Source organism: Dasypus novemcinctus, chromosome 9 (genome assembly GCF_030445035.2).
Source record: "Dasypus novemcinctus isolate mDasNov1 chromosome 9, mDasNov1.1.hap2, whole genome shotgun sequence".
Lineage (NCBI taxonomy): Eukaryota > Metazoa > Chordata > Mammalia > Cingulata > Dasypodidae > Dasypus > Dasypus novemcinctus.
In genome coordinates this window covers 62002406-62029530 of record NC_080681.1, presented here as the reverse complement: position 1 = coordinate 62029530, position 27125 = coordinate 62002406, and the positions used below count along the sequence as shown (strand labels likewise).

The following is a 27125-nucleotide window of genomic DNA, read 5'->3' as shown; positions in this document are numbered from 1 at the left end:
AGAAAATTAAATTAAATCTGTTCATTTCACTTGTCTGATTAAAACATTTTAATAGCTTCTCATTGCTCTTAGGATCAAGTCCAGACTTTTCAACACTTCGAGTAAGGTCCTGCATAGTCTGGTCCCTCTGACCTCCCAGGATTTAACTCTGACGCTGCCACAGCATTGAACTGAATACGACTGATTTTTTTTTTCTTGTTCCTCTACTGTTTCCGGTAGTACACCGTCATGATAAAACACAAGACTTTGGTTCCAGTCAGACTGGTTTCAAATCCTGGCTTTAGCACTTACTAACGAAATGACTTTGGGCAAGTTATTTAACTTCTCTTTGTCTTAGTTTTCTCATTTGCAAGATGGGGTGCAAGTAATAGTTCTCACATTAGAAGTTGTTTGAGCCATTTAAATGAGTTAATGCATAAAAGCACTTAGTTTCTTGCCAGGTGGTTTAGTTATAATAATTATTCCCCACATATGTATGGTGGTTTGGAGCAGTATGTGCCTCAGAAAAACATGTTCTTAAATCTAATCCTTGCCTGTGGGTGTGAACCCATTGTAAACAAGACCTTTTTGATGAGGTTACACCAGTTAAGGTGTGGCCCACCTCAATCAGGATGGGTCTTAATCTGACTACTGGAGTCCTCTATAAGTAGAATGAAATTCAGACACACAATGAGAGAGCCACAGGAAGCAAGATGCTGAGCATCAACAGAACCCGAAAGAGAAGTAAGTGACCAGGAAATGCTGCCATGTGCACTGCCATGTGTCAAGCTAAGGGCCAAGCATCACTGATAGTCAGCCCCAGGATGTCACAGTTTTCATAGAAAAAGCATCGCCTTGATGATGCCTTGATTTGGACATTCTCTTAGCCTCAAAACTGTGAGCAAATAAATTCCCATTGTTGAAACTTCTGGGAAGATGGCATCAGAGTAGGTAGGCAGGGCTCAACTCTTTCACAAAAACAATGGAGGAAGGACAAAAAGCTATATGAGGGAGGTGCTTTGGGGATCTGCAGACTAAGAGAGTGCTGTACATCCTCCAGGAGGGCAAAGGACAAATTGACGAAGAAGCCGAATTGAAAACTGTGAGTTACTAACCCCCATGGCCAGGAACAGCACTCATACCCCACCCTCAAGGCAAATGGCCTGGATGAAACCTGTGGTTCACTGCAGCTGAGTGAGATGGGAACAGACATCTTCCTCCTTGGGAAGAGGGAGGGTGCAGTGGAAGTTGGAGAGTGTTTTTTCTTCTGTGAGTTTAGCCAACAAAGCCAGCTATGAATTCTGGTTCTGCCCAGACCAGAATCAGAGACAAGTGGAGGTTGAAAGAGACATCTCCATAGAAAGATTTACCAGAAAGCACAGTCTGCTGGTTAGCTGAGAAAATGCAAGCAGAAAAAATGCTTTTAGAGTCTCTCATCCTAGATCCTTGGAGCAGATATATGCCCCATTAGTGAATCCCTGGCCCTATTTTGATAACTTAAGCTGGAAATTTTAAAGATTTAGAATAAGTTGAGCCAAAAATCAAAGAAGAGTCATGAAACAAAACTACTAGACAAGAGAGAGAAATTGACCACCAGAGTATATTCACCAACATATTCAGATGCCTAGACATCAGCAAAAATTACAAGCCATACTAGGAAACAGGAAGACATGGCTCAGTGAAAGGAATAAACCAAAAATCCTGATGACACACAAGATTTAAGAAAACTAATCAATGATAGTCACACAAATTGCCTAAATCAATTCAAAGAGTTGAAGGAAAATATGACTAAAGAGATAAATAATATTAAGAAGACACTGAGTGAGAATGAAGAACATTTGAGAATCTGCAAAGAAAAGTAACAGCTTATGTGAATGAAAGACAATGGATGAGATTAAAAATCCATTAGAGGCATATAAGAACAGATTTGAATTGATGGAAGACAGAATTAGTGAACTGGAGAAATAAGCATCTGAATTTGAAAAGACAGGACAGAAAGAGAAAAGAATGGAAAAAATGGAACAGGGTCTCAGGGAATTGAATGACAATGTGAAACACACAAACTTATTCATTATCAGTGTCCCAGAAGGAGAAGAGAATGGAAAAGGGCTAGAAAGAATATTTGAGGAAATGATGACTGAAAACTTCCCAACCCTTATGAAAGGCATAAATATCAGTATCCAAGAAGAACAGCACACCCCAAACAGAATAAATCTGAATAGAACTACACTCAGGCACCTACTATTCAGAATGACAAATAGAGATAATGAGAAGATTCTGAAAGCAGCAAGTGGAAAGTAAAGCATCACATACAAGGGAGCCTCCACAAGATTAAATCCCAACTTCTCACCAGAAACCATGGAAGTGAGAAGAAAGTGGTATGATGTATTTAAGGTACTGAAAGAGAAAAACTGCCAGCCAAGAATTCTTTATCCAGCAGAATTGTCCTTCAAAAATGAGAGAGAGTTTAAAATCTTCACAGACAAACAAAATCTGAGATAGTGTATTACTAAAAGACCAGCTTTACAAGACATACTAAAGGAAGTGCTACAGCCTTAAAAGAAAATGGAAGGGTGAGAGACTTGGAGAACAGTGTAGAAATGAAGATTATTAGTAAGGGTAAATTCAAGGTTAAAAAGACAGACAATAGTAAGATATCACATCAGAGTGCAAAGGACAAAATGGATAAAATAAGTAATGCCATTATAGTAATAACATTGAATGTTAATGGGTTGAATTTCCCAATCAAAAGACATAGACTGAGAGAATGGATAACAAAAACATGAGATATATTTATGCTGTCTATAAGAGACTCTCCTCAGATGTAAGGACACATGGTTGAAAAGATATTCCATACAAATAGTAACCAAACAAAATCTGGAGTAGCGATGCTAATATTGGACAAAATAGATTTTAAATGTAAAACTGTTATAAGAGATGAAGAAGGTCATTATATATTAATAAAACAGGCAATTCACCAAGAAGAAATAACCATAATAAATATTTATGCACTTAATCTAGGTCCCCCAAGATACATGAATCACACATTGGCAAAACTGAAAGGAGAAATAGACGTCTCTACAATAATAGTTGGAGACTTCAATATATCACTCTCAGCATTGTATAGAACATCTGAACAAAGAATTAATAAGGATACAATAAGCTTGAATAATATGATAAATGAACTAGACCTAATAGACATTTATAGAGTATTACACTCCAAAACAGCAGTATATACATTCTTCTCAAGTGTTCATGGATCCTTCTACAGGATAGATCATTGTTGGGGTCACAATATAGGACTCAAAAAGTTTGACTGCTACGTAAATATTGTTCAAATAGTGGGGCTCCTGAGGCTCTAGAGACAACCAGACACTATAGGCAGGGCAGACAACTCAGGGGTTTGGTGCCCTGACAGTGGACCCTACTTTGGAATGTATGCTCCCGGTGTGCCAGAGTTGGATTCATTTGTGATTTCCCTACACATGGCTCTTCTGCTCCTTCTATTTGTACCTTAGTTAGTACTAGACTTGATAGGTGTATGTCCAAGAGACCTAAATCTTTGGGTCGTTCATGTGCCAGTTGGGCCCTGAATCTCAACAGAGTTGCAATACTCTCCAGTTCATTGGACTCACCCAGGACAACTAACAAGGAGATGATGATGGACAATGCCCATCCCAAAGAACAGAGAGAGTCTTCAGCCACAAGCAAAACAGTCCCCTCGATCTGCCCCATGGGTTCTAAGCTCCCTCAATAAGAGGTAGAGTGGGCATCATCATCCCAGAATCCTCAGGATTCAGGAATGTACAATGGACTAGGGTAGGCTTATATTATTCTTCTATAGACATAGTTATTCTAGCAATGGAAGAACTTATATCAATGATGTGGAGTCAGGGCCACTGGAGATTCTGTGGGGAGGGAGAGGGAAAAACAGGTGTAATACAGGAACATTTTCAGCACATTGGAATTGTACGGAAGACATTGCAATAATGGATACAGGCCATTATATATTTTGTCATAACTTAAAAATCATGAGGGACAGAGTGTAAACTAAAATGTAAACTATAATCCATGCTTAGTGGCAATGCTCCAATATGTGTTCATCAATTGTAGCAAATGTACCGCACAATGAAGGATGTTGTTAATGTGGGAAAGTGTGGGAGGGGTAGGGAGTGGGACATATGGAAATCCGCTATGTTTTTTATATAACATTTATGCAATCTAAAGTATTTTTAAAGTGTATTAAAAAATACAATAAAAAGTTAAAAAGATTGAAAGTATACAAAGCACTTTCTCTGATCATAATGGAATGAAGCTGGAAATCAGTAATGGATGAAAAAAGGGAAAATTTATGAATATATAGATAAAATAACACAAACCTAAATAATCAGTAGGTCAGAGAAGAAATTGCAAGAGAAATCAGTAAATATCTTGAGACAAATGAAAATCCCAACTGTTTAAGCAGAACCATTGCATGGTATTTGCTTGAGCAGCCTAGGAAACTGGCACAACATGCAATTGCCTTAGCCTGGAATACTGACACTGTACTTGCTGCCCCCATCCCATTCTTTCCTCCATCTGCCTACCTTCAAGAATCACCTGAAGACATCACTTCCTACAGTACGCTTTCCTTGGCTGCCCCCAAAACCCTGTAGTCACATTGTTCCACCTTGAGGGCACTGTGCCCTTGTCTGACGTCCCAATTACCCTGTGAACCCTGAGGGTCAGGACCTTGCCAGCTTATTTACCATTCTCTTCTCAGGGTCTTCTGTTCTGCCTGACACACAGTAAGTGCTATTAAATGTTTGCTGAAAGGTCAAGTGAATGGAGGATTCTTGCAGAGGGAGAGGAAATGGTCTCCAGGATAAAGGGGTAGGTGGCTCTCCAGACCTTTGTGGAGCATGAGCGAGGTGGCATCTCAGCCCAGATCTGCCGTTGCCTGGAGTAGGCCAGCCCCTTCCTGCAGCCTGAACTTGCTTCTGTAGGGAGGCGCCTCTATCTCTAGCTTTTCTAAAATCGGATTTCAGGTTTGGGAAAAAGAATATTCTGAAGCAGAAAAAAAAAAATTGAAAATCACTGCTCTTGGTGCCCTATCTGAACTCTCTTTCTGCTCAAAAGTTTTTCATAAGTTCAGGAACACTTCCAGGATTTTCAAAGCATGAGGACACGGAGGGAGAATGTTTATACTTTTGGAATCCATTGATTCAGATACTGACAAGAAGTTTCTACAAAGTTTGTAACACAATCACATGAATTGCATTCATCTATAAGCGCACAGAATACGGTGTATGCACATGAGAAGCATTGCTTTCTCTGCCAGGAGCTGGCGACTATGCTTGGTACACATGCGGATTCTCAGCCCCAGACGGCCAAGGCTGGTGCCCCAGGCTGGGAACCCAGAGTCTGGCCCATCCCCAGTTTCTGAAGACTGAAGGTCTCTGTTCTCCAAGAGGGGGGTGGAAATAAAGACTCAAGGCTAAGTGCAGAAGCCTGGCCGTGAGAATGTCAGCTGCCTCTAACATTTTGGCTGAGATTGAACAACTCACCCTGACCTCTTACTGTATGGAATTGCTGCCCTCCACCCTTGCAATGGCTTGTTGCAACAGGCAAGGAAGAGACCAGAGCCACTGCAGCCAAATATGCAGAGGCACTGTCTGAGCAAGACTCAAGTTTCTGTTATTGCGGAGAGACGGGTAAGAGCTGGAAGATGAAGCAAAAACTAATGAGCGGCATCTGGGAGGAAAACGGCAGTCTTTTACTAATAGCCTAAACCAATCTGTGGTTTAACAACTGTCAGTTTCTTTTGATAAATATCTGTAGCCTCGAGCGATCAGAGGTAGACAGAGAGGGGGGCAGATATAAGCGACCCATCCCCTTTACCTCGCCACCTGTGGTTATGCTATTATGAAAGCATATCTGAGACCAAGTTCTGCCAAACTTGTATTTATTAGCAAGTTAGGCTGGAAAACCAGTATCAGGTCTGCTAAGTGTGGGGATGAGCAGGGGAGTCCTGTAAGCACCCTCCTTGAAAGAATCACTCCAAGGTAGATCACCCCCTCTGCCCTATGTGGACAGTTCAAACAGAAAAGTCCTGCAAGAAAAGACAAGTCACAGGACACAAGGAGCTCTGGGCTTTGAGGGCTGCCCCAAAGGCACAATGCTGCTGAATTTGCCGATTCTTATACCTTGTTCTGCAAAGCATTTGAGCAGATTGTCTTTCTAGCTAAGAAGCTACCTTGAGCATTTCTCTTTCACCAGAAATGAATAAGTATTCTGACCTTCCTAATGCTAATAGCAAATCCCTCATGTTGATTTCTGTATTTGAAGAATTTAAGCACTCTCCTTAGCTCTAGTAAGGGATTTCTGATTTCTGATAGTACCTTGAATACTATCTAGATGTCCTGAGGATGTGGATTCAAGTTAATTCACACACATGCATTTTACCTTTTTTATTTTTTTTATTTTTTAAAAATTATTTATTTATTTTTAAAAATTACATTCAAAAAATATGAGGTCCCATTCAACCCCACCGCCCCCACCCCCCACTCCCCCCACAGCAACACTCTCTCCCATCATCGTGACACATCCATTGCACCTGGTAAGTACATCTCTGAGCATCACTGTACCCCATAGTCAATGGTCCACATCATAGCCCACACTCTCCCACGTCCCATCCAGTGGGCCCTGGGGGGATCTACAATGTCCCATAATTGTCCATGAAGCACCACCCAGGACAACTCCACGTCCCGAAAACGCCTCCCCATCTCATCTCTTCCTCCCATTCCCCAAACCCAGCAGCCACCATGGCTACCCTTCCCACACCCATTCCACATTTTCTCTGTGGACATTGGATTGGTTGTGTCCATTGCACATCTATGTCAAGTGGGGGCTTAGATTCCACATGGATACTGGATGCACTCCTCCTGCTTTCAGTTGTAGACACTCTAGGCTCCATAGTGTGGTAGTTGACCTTCTTCAACTCCATGTTAGCTGAGTGGGGTAAGTCCAATAAACCAAAGTGTAGGAGCTGAAGTCTGTTGAGGCTCTGGGCCTGGGTGTCATATTATCAGTCCAGAGATTCAAATCCCCTAAATATATCTTAAACCCCAGCACCAACTACAATTCCAATAAAGTAGCATGCAAGTCTTGTGAAAAGAGATCCCCTCTGAGTCCAATTCCATCACGCAGAAACACCAGCTCCAAAGAAGGGCCATCTGCCATGGCAGTGAACCCCATCTGCCATGACCATAGAACCCATGGGTCTCTTTATCCCTCAAAAGAACCAATAGCTGGGGTTGTATCTACTTACTTTATCTGTCTCTTAGACTCTGCTCAGTTGTGCATAAGGGCATTCCTTCTGACAACCTCCAGACTCTTTTTTAGAGACTCATAGCCTTATAATCTCATTTCTCCTTTCTGTTTCCCCCTTACATTAGGTCAAACAGCATTTTGAAGTCATGTTATTATATGTAGACGGGGATATTCTGCTGATCCGTATTGAACCTTTGATTCAAGGTCATTTTCTAGTTGCATCTTCAGCTGGTATGTGGTAGTGATCCCTTGTTGCCAGGGAGGCTCATCCCCGGGTGTCATGTCCCATGCTGGGGGGAATGCACTGCATCTACATGCTGAGTTTGGCTGTGAGAGTTGCCACATTTGAGTAACATGAAGGCTGTCAGGAGGAAACTCCCAGACACAGTGCTACTCTAGGCCTTGTTCTTATTGCAGGTGTATAGGCTCAAAAGCATAGCCATTAGTATCAGGAGCCCACTGTTGGGCCCTCCTTCCTTCCTGGTTCTTGCCGTTGTACCTGGGGGACTGCCGCTGCTCCCCCAGGGTCCACGACAGTGACCCCTGGCCAGGAGCCCAGTACCCCCCCAGCTGTTGTTTTTAATTGTTTCCACTATGAGTATATTTAGACATTACTATATACCCTGGGCATATGCCTTGTATAACTCCCTGTCAACCATATATATCCTGTCAATAACATCCTATATCAGTATTCCTCCACTTCCATTGTTGAACCACTCTGTGATCCAAATCTTCCACCATCTCATCACAGATTCCACCCCTGCAGATGTTAACTCACATCCTTCCTCCACCCCCCGATTTCCTGTAAGCCTCTTTTCCAGACTCTAGCTCTCTGAGGCAGTTTGCTTATTTCATATCATTGAGGTCATGTAGTATTTGTCCTTCAATGCCTGGGTTGCTTCACTCAACATAAGATTCTCAAGGTTCATCCATGTTATCACGTGTGATTGTAGTGTATTTGTTCTTACAGCCAAGTAGTATTCCATTGTGTGTATATACCACATTTTATTGATCCACTCGTCTGTTGATGGACATCTGGATTGATTCCAACTTTTGGCGATAGTGAACAATGCTGCTATGAACATTGGTGTACATATATCGGTTTGTGTCCTTGTTTTCAGTTCTGATGGGTATATACCCAGCAGTGGTATTGCTGGGTCATATGGCAAATCTATGGTTAGTTTTTTGAGAAACCGCCAAACTATCCTCCAGAATGGTTGGATCCTTCTGCATTCCCACCAGCAGTGGATGAGTGTTCCCCTTTCTTCACATCCTCTCCAGCATTTGTATTCTTCTGTTTTTTTCATAGCTGCCAATCTTATGGGAGTAAGATGGTATCTCATTGTAGTTTTGATTTGCATTTCCCTGATAGCTAGAGATTTTTGCTCTTTCTTCTTTTTTGATATGTGAATTTTACCTTTTTTAAAAAAATATTTTTAAGCTAATTGTCACATATCCCAAAAACAAAAGGGGCCTGAGACACCAGTGAGTCTAATTGGTTTTATTTGTTCATTTAGTCATCCATCCATTCATTCCTACCAGAGTTCCTCAATGCCTGCTATTTGCAAGGCAGTGGGGTTAGAGTGATGAGCAGAAGAGATGTCCCTGAGATCATTGAGCTTTCATTCTAATGGGAAAGGCTAACAATAAACAAATAAAACACAAATATATAATCTAATGGTTGGTGGTGACGGCAGCACCAGGGGCCCTTAAAGGGTCTGTGAGCTTGAAGTGAAATTCAAAAAAACCTTATTCTTGTGGGGATGTGTTGGTGCCGGTGTGATATACTTATTAAATAGTACACAGTATAGTGTGGACTTAGTAAGGGGTTCATGGTTTTCACCTGACTGGCAAAGGTGGAGCACAAAAGTTAAGAACCCCTGCAAAAGAAGCATTAGGAAAGGCATGTAATTTCCAATTTTCTAATAGCCATATTTTAAAAATTAAAAAGAAACAGGTGAACTTAATTTTAATGATATAGCTTATTTACCCTCATAGTATATCCAAAGTGTTAGCGTTTCATGTAATGTAAAAATTATTGAGATATTTTACATTCTTTTCTTCCAACTTAAAAAATATATATGTTTTACACTTTCAGCACATCTTAATTGGGACTAATTTTATTTCAAATGCTCAAGACCACTTTGGATAGCACCAGTCTAGAGAATAAAAGGACAATGGCCTTATTTTAGACAGAGTAGCTACAGATTGGCACTCTGAGGAGGTGATAGGAACAAGCTCTGGATGTCCTAGAAAAGAGAATACTAACAACAAAGGCTCTGGGGTGGGAATAAGCTTGTGGTGACAGGCAAACAGCAAAGAGGCCAGTGTAACTCAGCTGATAATGTGTCTTTTGCTCTCCACCATTTTCCTTTCTGCTGCTTGGAAAGCACATGCAGAGCCTGGAGGTACAGCAGCCACATTTCAACCCTGAGGACAAGCACAGATTCTGGATTTAGAATCCAAGTTCTGCTACTGCTAGCTGTTTCAGTGCTTCTTAAACCACCTGTGGCAAAGGAACTATTATTTTTTGTTCCAGTCATTGCAGATCAATACTTTTGTAAAATAGAGTAAAATGAATTACAAAAAAAAAAAAAAAAAAAATGCAACGAGAAAAAGAAATGGGCATATGAAATACAAGACCAAATTTTTCCCATTTTATTCACCTGACATAAAATTGTGACAAAAGTTTCTCAACTCTTATACTCAATTTCTGTACTCATTTTGTAGCAAGCAATTGAGTCAAGGATAATATTTTGACTATTACTGAGTTATCTGATCATTTGGTCAGTTATTTAACCTATCTAAGCTTTAGTTTACTTATCTGAAAAATGGAGATAATATTAGCAACTGTCTCAGATTTTTTGTTTGTTTTTGGTATGGATTAAATAAAACAACCCATGTGAAAGCTAGCCCAGCAGTGCCAGTAAATATTACCTATTACAAGTTACCACATGCTTATTTCCCTGATTGGCTGCAAGCCCCCTAAAGGCAAGGATGACCAGGGCCTGACTTTGCAAACGAGCACACTGTGGTGCCTACAGAGCTGATATTCAATAAATTACTGTTGAACTCTGGAAAAGTGCTTTGAAATCCAGGTAAAAGGCCTTTGTAAATAGCAACTTTTACAAGTTTCATTCATTCAGTTACAATGTAGCGTAATGAAATCAGTAGGCTTTGGACAGACTTAAGTTGAAATCCAGTTTCCTCCACTCATTATTTTGGGCAAGTCACTTTCCCTCTCTGAACTTTGGTTTTCACATCTGAAAAATGGGCATAAGAGCACTCACTCTGTTTAAAGGATTAGAGGAGGCCATAGACGCAAACACCAGGTCTCCCTGAGAGGAAGCGCTTGCTCCGGCTCTGCAGAGGGGGTCTGCTTGGTGCAGCTGCACTCCTGGGATGGAGCCCGGCATTTCCGGCTTGGTGAGCATTCCTGAACCTTTTGTTGGCAGCACTGGGAGATGCCGGCAGCTGGTTGCAAACTGGCACCAGAGTCTGGCAAAGACATAAAATGGGGCCTCACCCCGGCAGGCCCTGTTCTTGCCCTACCCTGCCTGGAGGCTAGTTCCAAACACTCCCTGGGCCTGTGGGTGGTGAGAGGTGTCTGCTTTGAAGTTGGGAACTGCACCCAAAGTCCTCACTGCTTTTTTAAAAAAGAAAAGAGAAACCTACCACCGACAATAAACCTCTCTGTGTGGCCTGCCACACTGGATAAAAGCATTGCCGTGCTCAGTACTTCCTTAGGGCTAAAGGTATAGAAACCCTCGCTGAAAATGAGAAGTCTGAAGGCAGGCTGAGATCCTAAGGAATCTGGGCCGTTACCCTTTAACTCAGTGGCTTATATGCCAGCCTCTATCTCATTTGACCCTCACAACAGTTCTAGGTGGTAGATTAGTTGGTTGGTTTGCTATTCAGCACCATCTTGCAGAAGAGTAAACTGAGTCTCAGAAACAGGTGGTAACTTGCCCCAGGTCACCCAGTCAGCATACAGCTGTGGCTCCTAGAATGCAACTCCCTGCTGCACCCAACCACACTCTCACCCTTCTCTCCAGCCAGCCAGCCCTCCACCCACGCCTGGCTTGCAACATCCTTCAGGGGCGCATGGAGGACTCCGAAGCTCAGCTCTAGATTCCAGATTCCCTACCTATAGAATCACAGACAAGTCGCAAACCTCACTAAGGCTCAGATTCCCAGCCACAGAAGTCTTGGAGGAGTCCCCATCTCACAAAGTGGCTGTGAGGATCAGATGGGGTACATACGAAGCGAGCCCTTGGCACGGCTCCCGGCACACACACAGCAGCAGGGCTGCTGTCTGCCCCGAGGCTCGGCCAGGACCCAACTGAAGCTCGCTGTCCAATGCAGGAGATATATTAACTGCAAATAGGCACAGCCCCTGTTCAGCGGGAGTGGTCACAAGCAGCAGGCTCCAGGGGAAACCAGTCTTGCTCACACCATCTCCGGGAACAGGGCAGGTTCTTCCTCCACCCCCATTTCCATTCTCATCGGGCTTCCATTTACATAACAGGTAAAGCAGCAGCTCTCAGTAATATATCATGGAGTTGAAGGAGAAAGATTTTTAAAAAATTTGCTCTGGCATCTAAACTTTAAAAATTTCAACACAGCGTCAATTAATTTTGGGCGACTTAAACTAATCATTCCCTTCAATTCTGGGAGTGGAATCAACTGCCTTTTTCTTTCAGGCAAACATACTTATGGGCAGATTTTAGTATTTTTTATTTAAAAAAGAAAACTTACGCGATGCCCTTTTAAGAGTATTGACCAGGCTTGGAGGGAGGATTTGAGAGTTGAAGGAGCTCTCACCTGATAAACACAGCTCTGCGGCTCATCATTGTACACACAGGGCATACAATGCCAATGTTCCATGGCCCACACGAGGTTTTGGAGATTGAATCATGCCCCCCACAAAAGACACATTAAGTCTTAAGCCCGGGTCCTGTTGGAGTGAACCCATTGGTCAAGAGGACCTTTCAAGATACTATTTAGTTTAGGTGTGGCCAACCTGAAGGAGGGCGGACCTTCCTGCAGTAGGATGAAGTCCTTGCAAGCCAAAGGAAATTGGCCATGGGTGGAAACCAGAAGTCAGTAGAAGCCCAAAACTAGGAGAAGCCAGAGATTGAGGCAGATCACCATGTGACAGAGGCAGAGATGCCAGCCCAGGAACCCCAATGATCGCGGGCAGGATACTTCCACAATCCTAAAGACTTTGGAGAAAGCATGGCCTTGCTGACTTGTTGAGTTTGGACTTCTAGCCACCAAAACTGTGAACCAATAAAGTCCTGTCACTTAAGCCAACCAGTATGTGGTATTTATCACACAGCCCTGGTGAACTAACCCAATAGGTAAGTCAAAAACTATTTGTTGAATGAGCAAGTCTCAATCCAATCGATATTTCAGGTACCTACTATGTGCCAGGCACTATTAATATTGATTAATATTAATAGCATCTACTTAGTTGGGTGCCAGGTGCCTGGCATAAGCAAATCTAAGCTTTCCAACCCCATGAGGTAGGAAGTATTATTCCCATTTAGGTAAAAAAAAACCTGTGCCTGGAGGGTTTTAAATGTTTCACCTATGTTCTCAGAACTAGTAAATGGCAGAGTGGGGATTCAAACCCATGTCGCTCTCATGCCATCACTTAATGCACTTGACCTCTAAGCCCTGCTTGCCCCTCTGCCTATCAGGATCCCTTATTCATATAGATCAGTATGTGCTGAGAAAAAGAAGTTGCACATTTTCCTTGTCTCAATCATTTTAAAGAGGAACATACATTTTTTTCTCTACTCATGAGAATCATAGAGTTCTAGGACTAGAAGAAAATGTGCAATTTTCTCTAAATGCTAAAGGCTTGGGTGGAATTTGCAGAAGCCCCTCCCATGAGTTATAACTAGCTCTTCGGTGCATATAAGGGGCAGAGTCTGCCCTTGCCTGCCTGCCTGCGGTCATTGCCGGCCTTGCTAATTAGATGCCCTTTCATCTACTGAGCTCCAAGAGCTCTTACCCACATTAACTTGTTAATCTTAGCTCCATCCCTCTGATGCAGATGACAAGCATAATTAGTCCTAGTCAGGAGACTAAACAGAGCCAGGAGACAGTGGCTGAGCCAGAAGAAAAACACTGGATAGCTTATTTCTCCCTCTCTCCTGGCTCATTGTCTCCCTTGCTGAAAGAAGTGTTCTCAGCTTTGCCTTGAGTTGGCTTCTGCCCTGCTTTTTTGTATCCCACTTCTGAAAATAGAGTGAGGTTGAATCTTAATGCATAAATGTGGGTGTGCAAAAATATCACCTTGCTTTCTTTTTTAGCTTTAAGTTCAGCTAAATCTAACCTAGACCCCCACCTTTCTGGGAATGGTGGGAGGTTCCATCTCAGCCTTTATTGGTGTTAACTGCACCCATGCCCTCTAGAAACGTACTGACTCTGGGTCCTGAAAGCAGGAAAACTTCAGTGGTCCTTGCAGTCTTGGATCCATATTGGCAATTGCTGAGATGCCCATGACTGATGCCCGGAGGTACTCGGTTGCATAAGAATTTAGGCCACGCCAGGTGTCCAGTGGCCACTCTTTATGGAGTTGCAATGAAAGGAAGCTTGGGTCCCCTGATGGCACGCTCAGATCTCTTTTACCTCTTTGCCTTGAAGAAACTGCCTCTATCACTCAAGGCCCTTCCCATCTCTCTTCATCTTCCAGGGCCAGCTGCACAATTTCCTCAACAAATTTTGGCTCTTACATGAGCCAGGAAGAGAATTTGTCTCCCAGCAATTTTGGTTCAGCAGATGCCCCCAAAGTATTGGAAAAAGAAGGGCCTAGGGATCCTCATGAGATGGGTGTCTATGGGTATCTATCTATGAGATAACTCTTCAGATAGAGTTGGGGATTAAATGAGACGACGTAGGCAAAATACAGTTACTGGTAAGTCCTCAAAAATGAAAGCTATCCCCAGGCTAATTACTTCTAACTGATTAATTCTAACTACCTTGAGATCTCAGCACAGAGCCCACTTTCTCCAGGAAACTCTCCCTGATATTCAAGCTTGGGTTGGGTGTATCTCCTTGGTCTTTCCCCAACAGTAATACTTTACACACTGGACTTGTCAATACGGCCTAAGGGTCTGTATTCCTCAGTGCATGGAAAAGTCCATGAAGCAGGTTCCCATTCTCATCTGTATTCCTGACAGCTGACTGTCAGAGGTCTGCTCCTTGCCCAGAATGTGTTATAGAAAAGAACGAAGGGAGGGAAGGAAGGATGTAAGGACCTGGGAATTTCCTTTGAGCAAGATTTTTCCATCCTAGCACTACTGACACTTGGGCCGGATAATAGTTTTTTTGGGGGGCTGTCCTGTGCATTATAGGAAAGTTTACAGCATCTCTGGCCTCTAACCTCTAGAAGCCAGTAGCACACTCCTCCCACCTCAGCTATGACAATTAAAAATGTCTCTAGACATTGCCAAATTGTCCTCTGGCTCTAAGGCTTGGATCTGTGGTTCTCAAACTTGAGCCTGCGTCTGAGTCTCCCGGAAGGCTTATTAAGACACAGATGACTGGGCCCCAGCCCCAGAATTCAGTCGGTCTGGGGTGGGGCCAAGAACTTGCTTTCTAACAAGTTGCCGGTGCTGCTGGTCTGGAGTCACGTGGGAACCACTGCCCTAAACACCCACAAAGCACTGGTCTCAGGAGTGTTAACAGACATGTGCTGCGTACTTGCTGGCTTGTGACTAGAGCTGGCAGGGTAAAGAGAAATCCCACAAATGTGGGTCCTTGAGGACATTTACACAAGACCTCCCTCAGTCTGCAGGCACCAAGTAGGGTTAGCCTGTGCGTCAGAAAAGATACCACCAGGCCAAAAAAACAAAAGGCAGTAGGAAGAGTCTGAGGAGAGAAGCTGCTGCTCCTACCCCAAAATCCCCTATTCCTACCAGTCTTCCTCACGGAGTCTCGGCATTTACCAACATTTATTCTGTAAAGATTTACTAAGCACCAGCCAGCTGCCAGTACTTTTTAGGGTGCTGCAAATACATGGGGGGCAGGACAGAGAAAAATCCTTGGCTTCATGGAAATTACTCTAATATGGTAAATCAGAAAATAATGATACCAAGTAAATTGTGGAGGGTATTAGAAAGTAATACGCTCTATGGAAAAAATAAATCAGAGTAAGTGGTACTAGAGGTGGAAAGGTGGTGGCAATTTTACATAAGGTGCTCAGCAGTGGTGTGCTGACAAATGTTTAACAACTGGATTTGGGGGTGGGGGGTTGGGGGAAGCCCTGATTTGTAGCAATGGCCCATTTCCATGGTATAAATATTCCTGCCATGGCTGGTTTCAGGCTATCACCATGATATCATTAAAGATGGAATTGGGAAGAAATTCACAGTAGAACCCCATTGTATATATTCCACCATACAGATACAATAGACGGTAGTAAAATATAAAATAATGAGGGAATGGAGGTGGCTCAAGCAATTAGGTGCCTCCCTCCCACATTGGAGGTCCTGGGTTCAGTTCCCGGTGCCTTCTAAAGACACAGCTCACAGCAAGTACAACAACGAGGGGGTGGGGAGAAATAGGAGTTGGCTCCAGCATGCAATGATGGTTAGGGAAGGCCTTATTGAAAAAGTAACATTTAAACAGAGACCCGAAATGGGTGAGGGAGTAAGGTATACAGCTTTCTGGGAAAGAGCACTCTGCTTCCTTCCTGGGTAAAGTAGCATCTTGGGCCTGGTGTGTCCACACAGCTGTGTCCTTGCACAAGCTGGTCCCTGAAGAATCTCAATCCTCCTTTTCTGTGCCTAGTGAGTACACTCAGGGCCAATATCACAGATAACCCCTTGGATAAAGTTCCTTAATTTTCTCAGGACTCCTTAAGTCTTTTCTGGGAAAACAGGTGGCTATGAAGTTAATATGAATGAATGAATGAGTGAATGAATGAAAAAATGGATGGATGAATGAATTAATTGAATGAATGCAAATAAATTATTTCCCTCCATGATCCCATAGCACTTTGAACTCAGTTGTATTTAGCCCTTTTCATTATTATTTCATTGTTCTGTTCATGTGTGTCTCCCTGTAGAGACAGGGAACCCCTTTCAATTAGATGCAATCGTCTGGCTTATAGGTGTTATTCCATAAATGCTTAGTAACTGAGCAAAATGACGATCTTAATCTGGGATGGTTTAATAAGTAAGTGGGTGTCAGTGATCCGGCCTTCTGTTGGGTGAAGTCCACAGTCCAGGGGCAGGATCCCTCCTGCTGTAGCAACTGTGTTAGCTTGCTGACTGGCTCCTTGCTCTGCACAGGTAATGCAAAGGTGATCCCCGTCAAGCAAGCCACAGCCACAGGATTCACAACAGCCACTGCCGATCAGGCCAGGGGCTTTGGCTTTACTTAGGTCTTGCTACTTAAACCTCGCAACAAGCCAGCAGGTGGATGGTCTTATTCTCATTTTATCTATGAGGATAATGAGGCTCAGAGAGGGAAGGGAAGTCATCCAAGGTTATGGTATGGTAAGTGTCCCAGCTCTTACTTTGCTGCACAGGGTGAGTAAGAACTGGTTCCAGGTAGTAAAGAGGTCAGGCATGCAAAATATTAACTGTTATACTACCAGGCAGCTTGAATAAGTGCTCACAAGAACTGCCAGCCATGCTTGAGAGCAGAGAAGAAAGCAGGGATTCCAACTGGGGCCACATAGACACGCCAAAACCGTGGCCCTGAGCTCTGATCTTGTGAGTCGTAAAGGCTATGGGGTTCTGGGCCCTTGTGCTGGAATACAGGTGTTAGTGGCACCACAGGAGAGCCTTTTTTTCAGGGTATCTTTCCAATGCCTTTGACTCATGCCATGTATTTGTTTATTTATTTATTGAAACAAACAGTGGCAATATTTCTTAAATATTAACTTTCTCCCCCTCCTGGCATTTCCTCCTTGAAGCCTGAGCCCATGCCTCAGGGGAGGGAGGGCTCAGGGAGTAAGGCTACCAAGAGCCTTCCATTCTCTTCCAGGCTTTGGTTTCCAATGCCCAAGACTTTAAGTGAATGGAGAGCATTGGGATATCCCCAAAACGGGAAAATATGGAGAACGGAGTTAAAAGATTCCCTCCCACCAACCCAGCTGGCTTTGGGGAGATAAAGAGAAAAGCAGAGAAGCTAATAAGAGAAGGGGCAGGAGAGTTTCAAAAGGAGGAGCCCCAGAGGGTGGTGCTGCAGGTCCTCAGAAAGCCTTAGGGGCACAGGGGCCTTCTAGCTCCTTCCCCTGGCAGAGCCCAGGAGGAAACAGAGGGACCCCGGGGGGGGGGGGGGCGGGGGGGGGGGGCGCAGCTGTAGAGGTGAAGCCTCACACAGACCCAGAGAGCCTCCTGGAAGCCTGGAGTGAAAGAGTCCTGCTGGACGTTGAGGAGTCTTCCGGCAGGAAATAAGATCTGTGGGACTGCTGCCTTAGGACCCGGCCAGAAGCTCGGGTGGACCAAGGAAGTAAGAACTGGCTCCTCTGCCTGCACTCTCGAGTCCTGGCACTACATGATTCACTGAAATTTAGCCACAAGCCCATTTTTCATGTGAGAGGGAGACCCCAAATTGACAGTTTCCATTTCTGTCACCCTGGGGATAGAGTGGCTCAAAATAAAAATTGAATTATAGACATAAACTGCAGAAAATATGTACTGACCCCTATGGTTCTAGGCACTAGGCTAGGATCTGGGAAAAAAGAAATGAGGAAAAGCCGGCCCTGTCAGTGGCCCCTTCACCTACATTGCTAACTTAGTAAACTAGTAAGCCAGGACTTGACACTTCCACAGACGGTTCTCTAGTGCACATGAGAGTAACCACTGGCCCTTACGCTGTGTATTCTCACAACAAGGACACTCAGTCTCATTTTAAACAGGTTACTGGGGCTAAGAGACAGTAGGTAGTTTCCATAAGACCACACAGCTAGTCATTTTTCCAAGACCACACAGTCAGGAAACAGCAGAGCTGGGATTCAAACCTAGGTGGCTAACTCAAGAGTCTGTGGCTTAAACTACCGCCTTGTATTGCCGTTTCTCTAAATCCTATGCTGCCCTTACAGCTGGATTCCACTTAAGGGAATGTCTCTCCTTTCTCTGCTCTATTAACCCTTCCTTATCTCTTCCCATTTCCCTGCACTATTCTCTCCACATATATTTTTTAAGGTTTATTTTATTTATTTATTCCCACCCCCCTGACAACCCCCCGCTGCTTGTGCTCCCTGTCTGCTCTGTGTCCATTCACTGTGTGTTCTTCTGTGTCTGCTTGTCTTCTCTTCTTGTGTTCTCTTTAGGAGGCACTGGGAACCAATCCTGGGACCTTCCGACTTGGGAGAGAGGCACTCAATTGCTTGAGCCACCTCAGCTCCCTGGTTTGTTGTGTCTCTCATTGTCTTTTCCTCTGTGGTTTTTTTTGTTGTATCATCTTGTTACATCAGCTCACCACTTGGGCAGCTCACCTTCTCACCAGGAGGCCCTGTGAACTGAACCTAGGACTTCCTATATGGTAGATAGGAGCCCAATCGCTTGAGCCACATCCGCTTCCCCCTCTCCATATTCTTAATTGAAGTCATCTCTACTCTTTCTCATTAAAGATCTGACTCAAGTACCCTATGATTCTACCTCACTAGGTCACTGGGAATGTCAGAAACATACTTTGTACTTTCAGGTCTCCAGAGTAAAGTTTATACTGCTCCTTGCCTGGAATGCCCTCCACAGTCTGCCAATGACCACCTGGAAAATCTTAATCATCTTTCAAGGGTGAGGTCCCCTCTTCACCCAAACCATCCCTTCAGTTAGATTTATTGTCTTTCTAACATCAACGGCATTAAGATGTGAAGGATTTTTCACACTCTGAATCACTGTTGGTAATGGACATGGCTCTCCTCTTTAAGAATGCTTCTTGGAGCTCCAGGATAGTAGATGTTCTCCTCACATTGCAAGACAACTGAATCTACAGACTTCACTCTGTGGTTCCTCATCTTTTTCTTTCTTTTCTGGTTTCTCAAATTTACCCTCCCATAAAAATAAAATCTTTAGATACCTCTTTACTTGGCATATAGTTAGCTTATTAACAGATGTTAAATCTAAGCAAGAAAACCTTATCTGGCTTCCATCCTATCCCCTTCCTGTGTTGTAAAAATGTTGTCATCTCCTTGACCTAGTCTAGGCAGAGGTGATTTGGCTGGGTGAGCATTTGATTTTGGCATTTGACGATGGTGTTGGTTGGAACCTTTAGGCATAAACTGCAAAAGAACATAAATAGAATGAAAACATCCAATCTCAAGCCACAGATCCTCTCAAATTCCAGAGTAAAGAAGAAGTCCTGCTCCTCCAGGATGGGTGTGCTGTCTGGCTCTCCCTGCACTGCGAAGAATCCCTTCTGACTTAGTGTCTCTTTTTGGTGGGCTTCCTGACCTTGGAACTTTGAAAGCTAAGGCCACTCTGTACTGCTATGGACTGCTTCTCTGAGGGCCTCATAGTCCCCAAATTTGGCAAAAGTTGCAACAAGAAGCTTGCGCCTCACGTTACTACTACACTACTTTTCCAATAAAGTGAAAAAAAAAAAAAAGAAGCTTGCTCTTGTCTGATCAAGGGAAAAGTTGGCTTAAATACTCTTTTCTCATCTACCAACACAGCCCAATGGGCCTGTAAGACACAGTTTAATATAATAAATATTGGGAAGCAGACATGGCTCAACTGATAGAGCATCTGCCTACCATATGGAGGGTCCAAGGTTCTATAATCAGGACTTCCTGACCCGTGTGGTGAGCTGGCCCACGCACAGTGCTGCTGCATGTAAGGGGTGCTGTGCCATGCAGGCGTGCCCCTGCATAGGGGAGCCCCATGCACAAGAAGTGCACCCCGCAAGGAGAACCACCTCATGTGAAAAAAGTGCAGCCTGCCCGGGAGTGGCGCTACACACATGGACAGCTGACGCAGCAAGATAATGCAACAAAAAAGAGATGCAGTTTTCCAATGCCACATGATAATGCAAGTGGACGCAGAAGAACACACAGCAAATGGACACAGACATCAGACAATTGGGGGGGGGGGGGGAATAAATAAAATAAATCTTAAAAAAAAAAAAATATATATATATATATATAATATTAATGTAGCTCCTGCAGGGAGTGTAAGGCATGGGGCTAGCTCCAGGGTAGGAAAGAGGGTGGTAGAAGCTTTCTTGCTTACTTGTTTTTAAAATTCTGTATCAGAAGGTTATTTCTATGCTGATACAGCAAGACCCCAAAGTGCAGTTGTTTTTATATGATAGAAGTTTAGCTCTGCTTCACACAGTAGTCTAGAACATCTGTATCCTAGCCAGGGGCAAGGGAGAAAGCAAAGTGCCTGCCCAATGTTCCACTCATATCCCATTAGCCCAAAATTGGTAACGTGACCACCTCTTATTGCAAGGGATATTGGGAGATGTAGTCTCTACCTACATACTTAAAAAATGTCTATTATTTAAGAACAGATATTGATGAACATGTACCAGTCTCTGCCACCCTTTCTTTCACTTATTCACTCACTCATTGAACAATTATTTACTGAGTGCCAGCCATATGTCTGGCACTGTTTTTATGCACTTGCTTATAATCCATTGATGTGTATGGATATATGCTCAGCTATAATTCACATTATACTGGGTTCCTTAATAGGAGTCCAAATGCTATGGACCTTCATGGAAGGAGAGACTCATTCTGACTATAGAGATTCATCCGTTTGTTCAACATATTTATTGAACACTGTGGTAGGCAGCTTCTACAATGGCTTCCAATGATTCCTGCCTTCTGGTATTCATGTCCTTGCATAATCCTCTCCTCATAAATATGGACTGAATGCAGTGATTCACTTCTAACAAATAGCAGCAAAAGTGATGGAAGATCACTGTCAAGATTAGGTTACAACAGGATTATGACTTCCATCTTGCTTGCCAACTCTCTCTCTCTCTTTCTCTCTCTCAGAGCCCTCCTTGAGAAAATCCAGTTGCCATGTTTGCAATAACCCTATAGAGAGGGTCATGTGGCAAGGAAATAATGTCTTCAGTCAATAGCTACTGTATGAGTCAGTGTTCTCTAGGGAAACAGAACAAACAGGAGATATCTGTAAATAGTATGAGATTTTATAAAATTGTCTCCCCTGACCGCGGGGATGCATAAGTCCAAATTCCATAGGGCAGAATGCAAGCCAGGGACTCAAATGAAGGTCCTCTTTGAATTCTTCAGGAGACACTCGTGGCCTGAAGTAGAGATGGGGATTCTCTCTCTGATGGTTGAAATCACTTCTCTTTTTAAGGCCTTCAACTGATTGGATGAGACGTCACTCATTGCTGACAGCAATCTCCTCAGTTGATTGTAGATGTAACCAGTTATCTATGCAATCAACTCACTGATGATTAAAGTCCATGAAATGCCCTTGTATTACCATTAGCCCAGTGTTTGCTTGACCAAACAATTGTGCACCATTACCTGGCCAATTGACACATTATCCTAACCATCACAGCCAGCAAGGATCTAAAGCTTGCCAACACTCAAAGACAGCCAAAGTAGATATAAAGTAGATAGTGGGGCTACTGTGGGCTCTAGAGACACCCAGGTCCTACAGTCATGGCAGATAGCTCTGGAGTTTGGTGTCTTGCCAATGGGCCCTACTTTGGAATTTGTGTACCTGAGTGTGACAGAGTTAGACTCCGATGTGACTTCTCTGCACATGCCTCTTCTGTCCCTTCTATTTGAACCTATAGTTGGTGCAGGAGTTGGTCAGTATACATCCAAGAGACTTGAACTCTAGGATGTCCATGTGCCAGCTGGGCCCTGAGCCTCAGTGGAGTTGTAACACCTACTCTCCAGTTCATGGGACTCACCCAGGACAACTAACAAGGAGGTGAGGATGGACAACCACCACAGCAAGGAACCGAGAGAGTCAACAATTGCAAACAAGAGAATCCCATCTATCAGTCATATGGGATCGAAGCCCCCTCTCAATTAGAGGTGGAGTGGGTGTCACCATCCCAGAACCCTCAGGATTGGGAAATAAAATATGGACTAGAATGGATATACTGGTATTCTACTATAGACTTACTGTGATTCTAGCAATGGAAGAAATTATATTATTGATGTGGAGACAGTGGCCACTGAAGGTGCTGAAGGCAGGGAGAGGGAAAAAGAAGTGTAATATGGGGGCATTTTTAGGACTTTGGAATTGGCCTGAATGACATTGCAATGACAGCCACAGACTATTATATATCTTGCCATAACCTACAGAACTGAGTGGGAGGAAAGTGTAAACTACAATGTAAACTATAATCCATGCTTAGTGGAAATGCTCCAGAATGTGTTTATCGATTGCAATGAATGTACCACAGTAATGAAAGAAGTTGTTATGTAGGGAAAAGTGGGAGGTGTGGGGAGTGGGGCATATGGGAATCCCTTATATTTTTTCATGTAACATTTTATGTAATCTAAGTATCTTTTAAAAATAAATTTAAAAGTATATTAAAAAATAGTAGTAAAGCCTGCCAACAGTCATGTGAGTGAGTTTGGAAGCAAATCCTTCCCCAGTTGAGCCTCGAGATGACAGAAGACTGGCCAACATCTTGATTTTAGCCTTTTCAGAGTCTTTTGAGATACAACCATCTAACTAAGCTGCACCTTAATTCCTGACCCACAGAAACTGTGAGATGATAAAATGTTGTTTTAAACTAAGTTTTTAGGTAATTAGTTATGCAGCAATAGATTACTAATCCAAGTACCTACTATGTTTCAATTAGTAAACTAGGTCATAAGAATATGAAAAATAAGTGGGACCCAGTCACTGTGTTCAAGTCTAGAAAGGGCAACAGTTATGTCTTCAAACATGGTACTTACAATGCAATGTGGTAAGTATAATGATAGAAATATGCTGAACATAAAATAGGAGCACAAAGGAAGGGCACCTTATCCAGAGGAGGAAGGGACCTGGTGATAGTTATTTTGGAGAAGTCCATACTTCCAGGGAAAATAGAGTGAGGGGCCTTTCCATGGAGAAGGGACAGTACAAGCAATGCCTGAAGGTGAAATGGCATGGTATCTGCGTGGAAACTGAGCACTATAGTTTGAATGCAAGGAAAGGCATGAAGAAAGATGAGACTGGAAAAGTCAGAATCTCATGCCAATAATCAATATTATGAAATCCTGCTTTAAGTGAAAAGTCACAACAAAAGACAGAATAAAGGAATTAGGATCTTCTTCTCAACAGTCCAACTCCTGAATTTAAGAAGCCAAATTCAATTATCTATGGAACACAGACAAGTGTAATTTTCTTCACTGTTTTGGATCATAAAAGTGAGCATGGAGCAGTTGACACGCTTCCAAGGAATAATTATAGTTCCTATTGAGAAATCAGTTCAGGTGATGTTTGGTGCATTTACAAGTGTGAAATAGGCCCTTCTAAGAGTTTTAGGATTTTACAAATCCATGTTTTGAAATTTTGAGAAAGGGTTTGGGAAGCATAGTATGTTTTTGTTTAGTTGATTGTTTTCTTCCCTCCCTCCCTCCCTCCCTCCCTCCCTCCCTCCCTCCCTCCCTTCCTTCCTTCCTTCCTTCCTTCCTTCCTTCCTTCCTTCCTTCCTTCCTTCCTTCCTTCCTTCCTTCCCAAGGTTGAAATTTCCATAATATTTCTAGCCTCTAACCTTCAGCTTTGCAGGGAATGAAAAACACCCCTCTTCCCCACTCCATCTTCTTCACCCTTTCCCACCAGGAGGATTCGCCCTAAAGTTTCTTAAGCTGGTTCTCATTAAGGTTCTCTGGATCACCACTACTTATAGGTGAGTCTAATGACTCAACAGGTGGAAATATTATCTGAACCAAGATAACTATAATACAATGCATATGGAAAATGTCTGGTCCAGAATAAAAGCAATAAAAATGTATTTAAATTAACTTTTAAAATTAAAATGTCTATTATATCACTTCAAAATGATTTTCTATATCTGGAATCCATAATTATCATGACTAATGGACCTAACTGTAGAATTCTACATCTGGATTCCACAGTTCTTTAAAACCAGATTCCTTGAATCTGGATTCCCAACTCATGCTTGTAGGGCAGGGGTTTTGAGTATACTCCTAGAAACAAAATATCACCTGCTGTTGGGTTTTGCTGAAGGCTGCATACTTGCCTAACAATCTACCTTTGGGTCTCCTGAAGAAACTGCCTCTTTTCATGTCATGAAGTTATGTCCTCCTCTGTCCCCACATATGAGTGGCTTGAGACTCTATTACTACCTGTGAGAATGACATTGCAATATTATCAACCCATAAGGCAAAAGTATTAATCAGTAAGAATGGACATAGTGCTGGAGTCATGTTTTGGAGTCTTTCTTCTCTGGAGGCATTACTCGTTTAATATGGAGGTCTGGGGGATACCAGAGAAGGGACCAGGTGGCAAGAGGTCCCTTAGGGCTCAGAGGTTCCTTGGAGGCTCAAATTCATATGGGCTGAATATTTTTTATTGTCTGTCTTCCCCTACTAGACTGTGAGCAGTTTGGAGGCATGTTAGTTAAATTGAAATATACCTCTTTATTTTGACATTCAGTATTTATTGGGGCTCTGCCTTGAGCTAGACACTGTACTAGAAACTTTAGGGGAAGTAAAGAGAAAAAAGAGTTGATTTTTACCTTTGTTGAGTTTTCAGTCTACTCAACTCCACTGGAAACTGTTTGTTCATCTTGGAATCCTACTGCCTGGTATAGTGTCTTCCACACAGCAGACAGTAAACATTTGCCAATTAACTGTAATTTCTTGTGTTTGAGCTCAGACTGGTCACTCTCTGTCTTCCCCTCCAAGCCTGCCAGTCCAGCAACTCAGTCCTGCAGAATTACTCCCAGTGACCCAACAAACTATTATGGTTAGGCAGGAACAAAAGCCACTAGGAAAATAATGTACCACTTTTCATCTGGATGTTTCGAAAGGAACTGAGGCATTAAAGTAAGGTCACAGTTGTCCCAATCAGATCATCTTTTCAAAGGAATTACAGGGTTGTGAGCCAACAGTGACCACATACACCTTTGCAGTAATCAGAACCAGTGTTCTCAACACTAAAAGCAAAATCAAGTAAACAAGGTTGTGTTATGGACTTCCTTGACCCAGACTTTCAGGAAGGAGCTGACACACTGCCCAGACTCGCGCTCACCCACATAGCTCAGAAGCCAAACAAATTCGAGAGGCTCATGTTTTCCCAGCTGTATGATGCACTCATTTCACCAAGAGACTGGCCAGAAAACAAGCAAAAGAAAAAAATAAAAGCCTATTTCAGGAAGAATTGCTTCAGCTGGCCTTTGTAATTTTTTTTCACCAAGTATCAAAAAATTATAAAAATGGAGGAAGTTAAATCTATGACATTTAATACTGAAAGGAAACAAAATATGTTTTTTCTTTTATAGATATGATCAAATTATTATTCTGCTTAAAAGCTTCAGTGACACTCTACTTCATAACTACCATCTCTGGTATCACTTCCAGGTCTTTCACAACTTATTTTGAACAACCTTTCTAGCTACATCTCCCCCATTTCCTCCCACTTGAAGCTGTTTTCTAGCTTTGCCAACCTCCTGTTGATTTAAATGCTTCGTGTACTTTCTTGCCTACATGCTTTTGTTCATGCCATTTCTTCTGCTTGGAATACCCTGCCCTGCCTTGATCATCAGGGAAACTTCCACTCATTTTTCAAGACCAGCTCAAAAGGCACTTTCTCACTGTCCCTCACCCCAATAGCAGAATTAGCTGCTCCTTCATCTCTCTTGATGTATGACAGGGGCTCTTACCAAGGGGTCAGTGAGCATGACTGAAATTCAAAAAAAACATTATTCTTGTGGGGACACGTTGGTGCGGGTGTGATACAGGTATTAAATAATACACAGTATAGTGTGGACTTAGTAAGGGGTCCATGTCTCTCACCTAACTGGCAAAGGGATCTGTGGAACAAAAAAGGTTAAGAGCCTCTGCTCTAGGACTACTTTATGTGCAACTCTATTAATACACTTATTTGCTGTATTATTCATTCATTCAACAACATTCATTGTCTTTGCACTTTGTACCAGATACAATAGTAGGCACTGGAGATCCAGGCATAAAGGTCTCTAGCTAGTGGGGGATTTCAGACAAGTAAATCAATTGTTACCAGACAGAATTATAAGTTATTTGATAAAAGTGGGGCAGGGTGCTTTGGAATATTAGAGGAGGATCACTTACTCCATTTTGATTAGTAGGAAGAGGATCTGGAAGGAGGGGATGCCTTAACAGTCTTAAGGACAAAGAATTTTTGTGTCCATTTCCTCATCCTCAGCAGAGGACTCCTTGAAGAAAAAGATCAATCATAGATCATATCAAATCAGATCATTTATTCCACATACATTTATTGCGCTCTTTGCTAGGAAGTAAACACTGTTACTGTGAATTGCAGCTCAGGGACTAGGAGTAGCAGTGAGGAGGGAGAGACATGGAAAAGGGAAAGAAAGGAAGTCAAGTAAGATTCCTAAGTTGCTAGTTTGGGCGAATGGTTGGATAGTGGATCAGGGCTGCCACGTGCAGGTGTGCAGGTTGGGGACCCACAAAAAGCCAGGCAAAGCAGAGGAGGAGCAGTTTCAATGGGGGAGAGTCTTAATTTTGAGTCCATAGTTATCAACACGTGGTATGTGATGTTGGAGTGAACTGGAATTGAGAGAATTGGGTTTTATCATTTGTTTTGTTTTCTTTTTTTTTATTTATTTATTTATTTATTTTTTTTATTGACTTTGTAATAATATTACATTAAAAATATATATGTGAGGTCCCATTCAACCCCACCCCC

General features: G+C 42.8%; 1 long non-coding RNA gene across 1 annotated transcript in view; it reads right to left on the bottom strand.

Moving 5' to 3' along the window:
• LOC131279745 (uncharacterized) overlaps positions 1–25284 on the bottom strand; it is a 35802-nt gene extending 10518 nt beyond the window's left edge. Inside the window, exon 1 of the long non-coding RNA XR_011649650.1 lies at positions 24955–25284. This is a non-coding gene — a long non-coding RNA (uncharacterized lncRNA). The remainder of the gene's footprint in view (positions 1–24954) is intronic.
• Positions 25285–27125: the final 1841 nt, after the last annotated feature.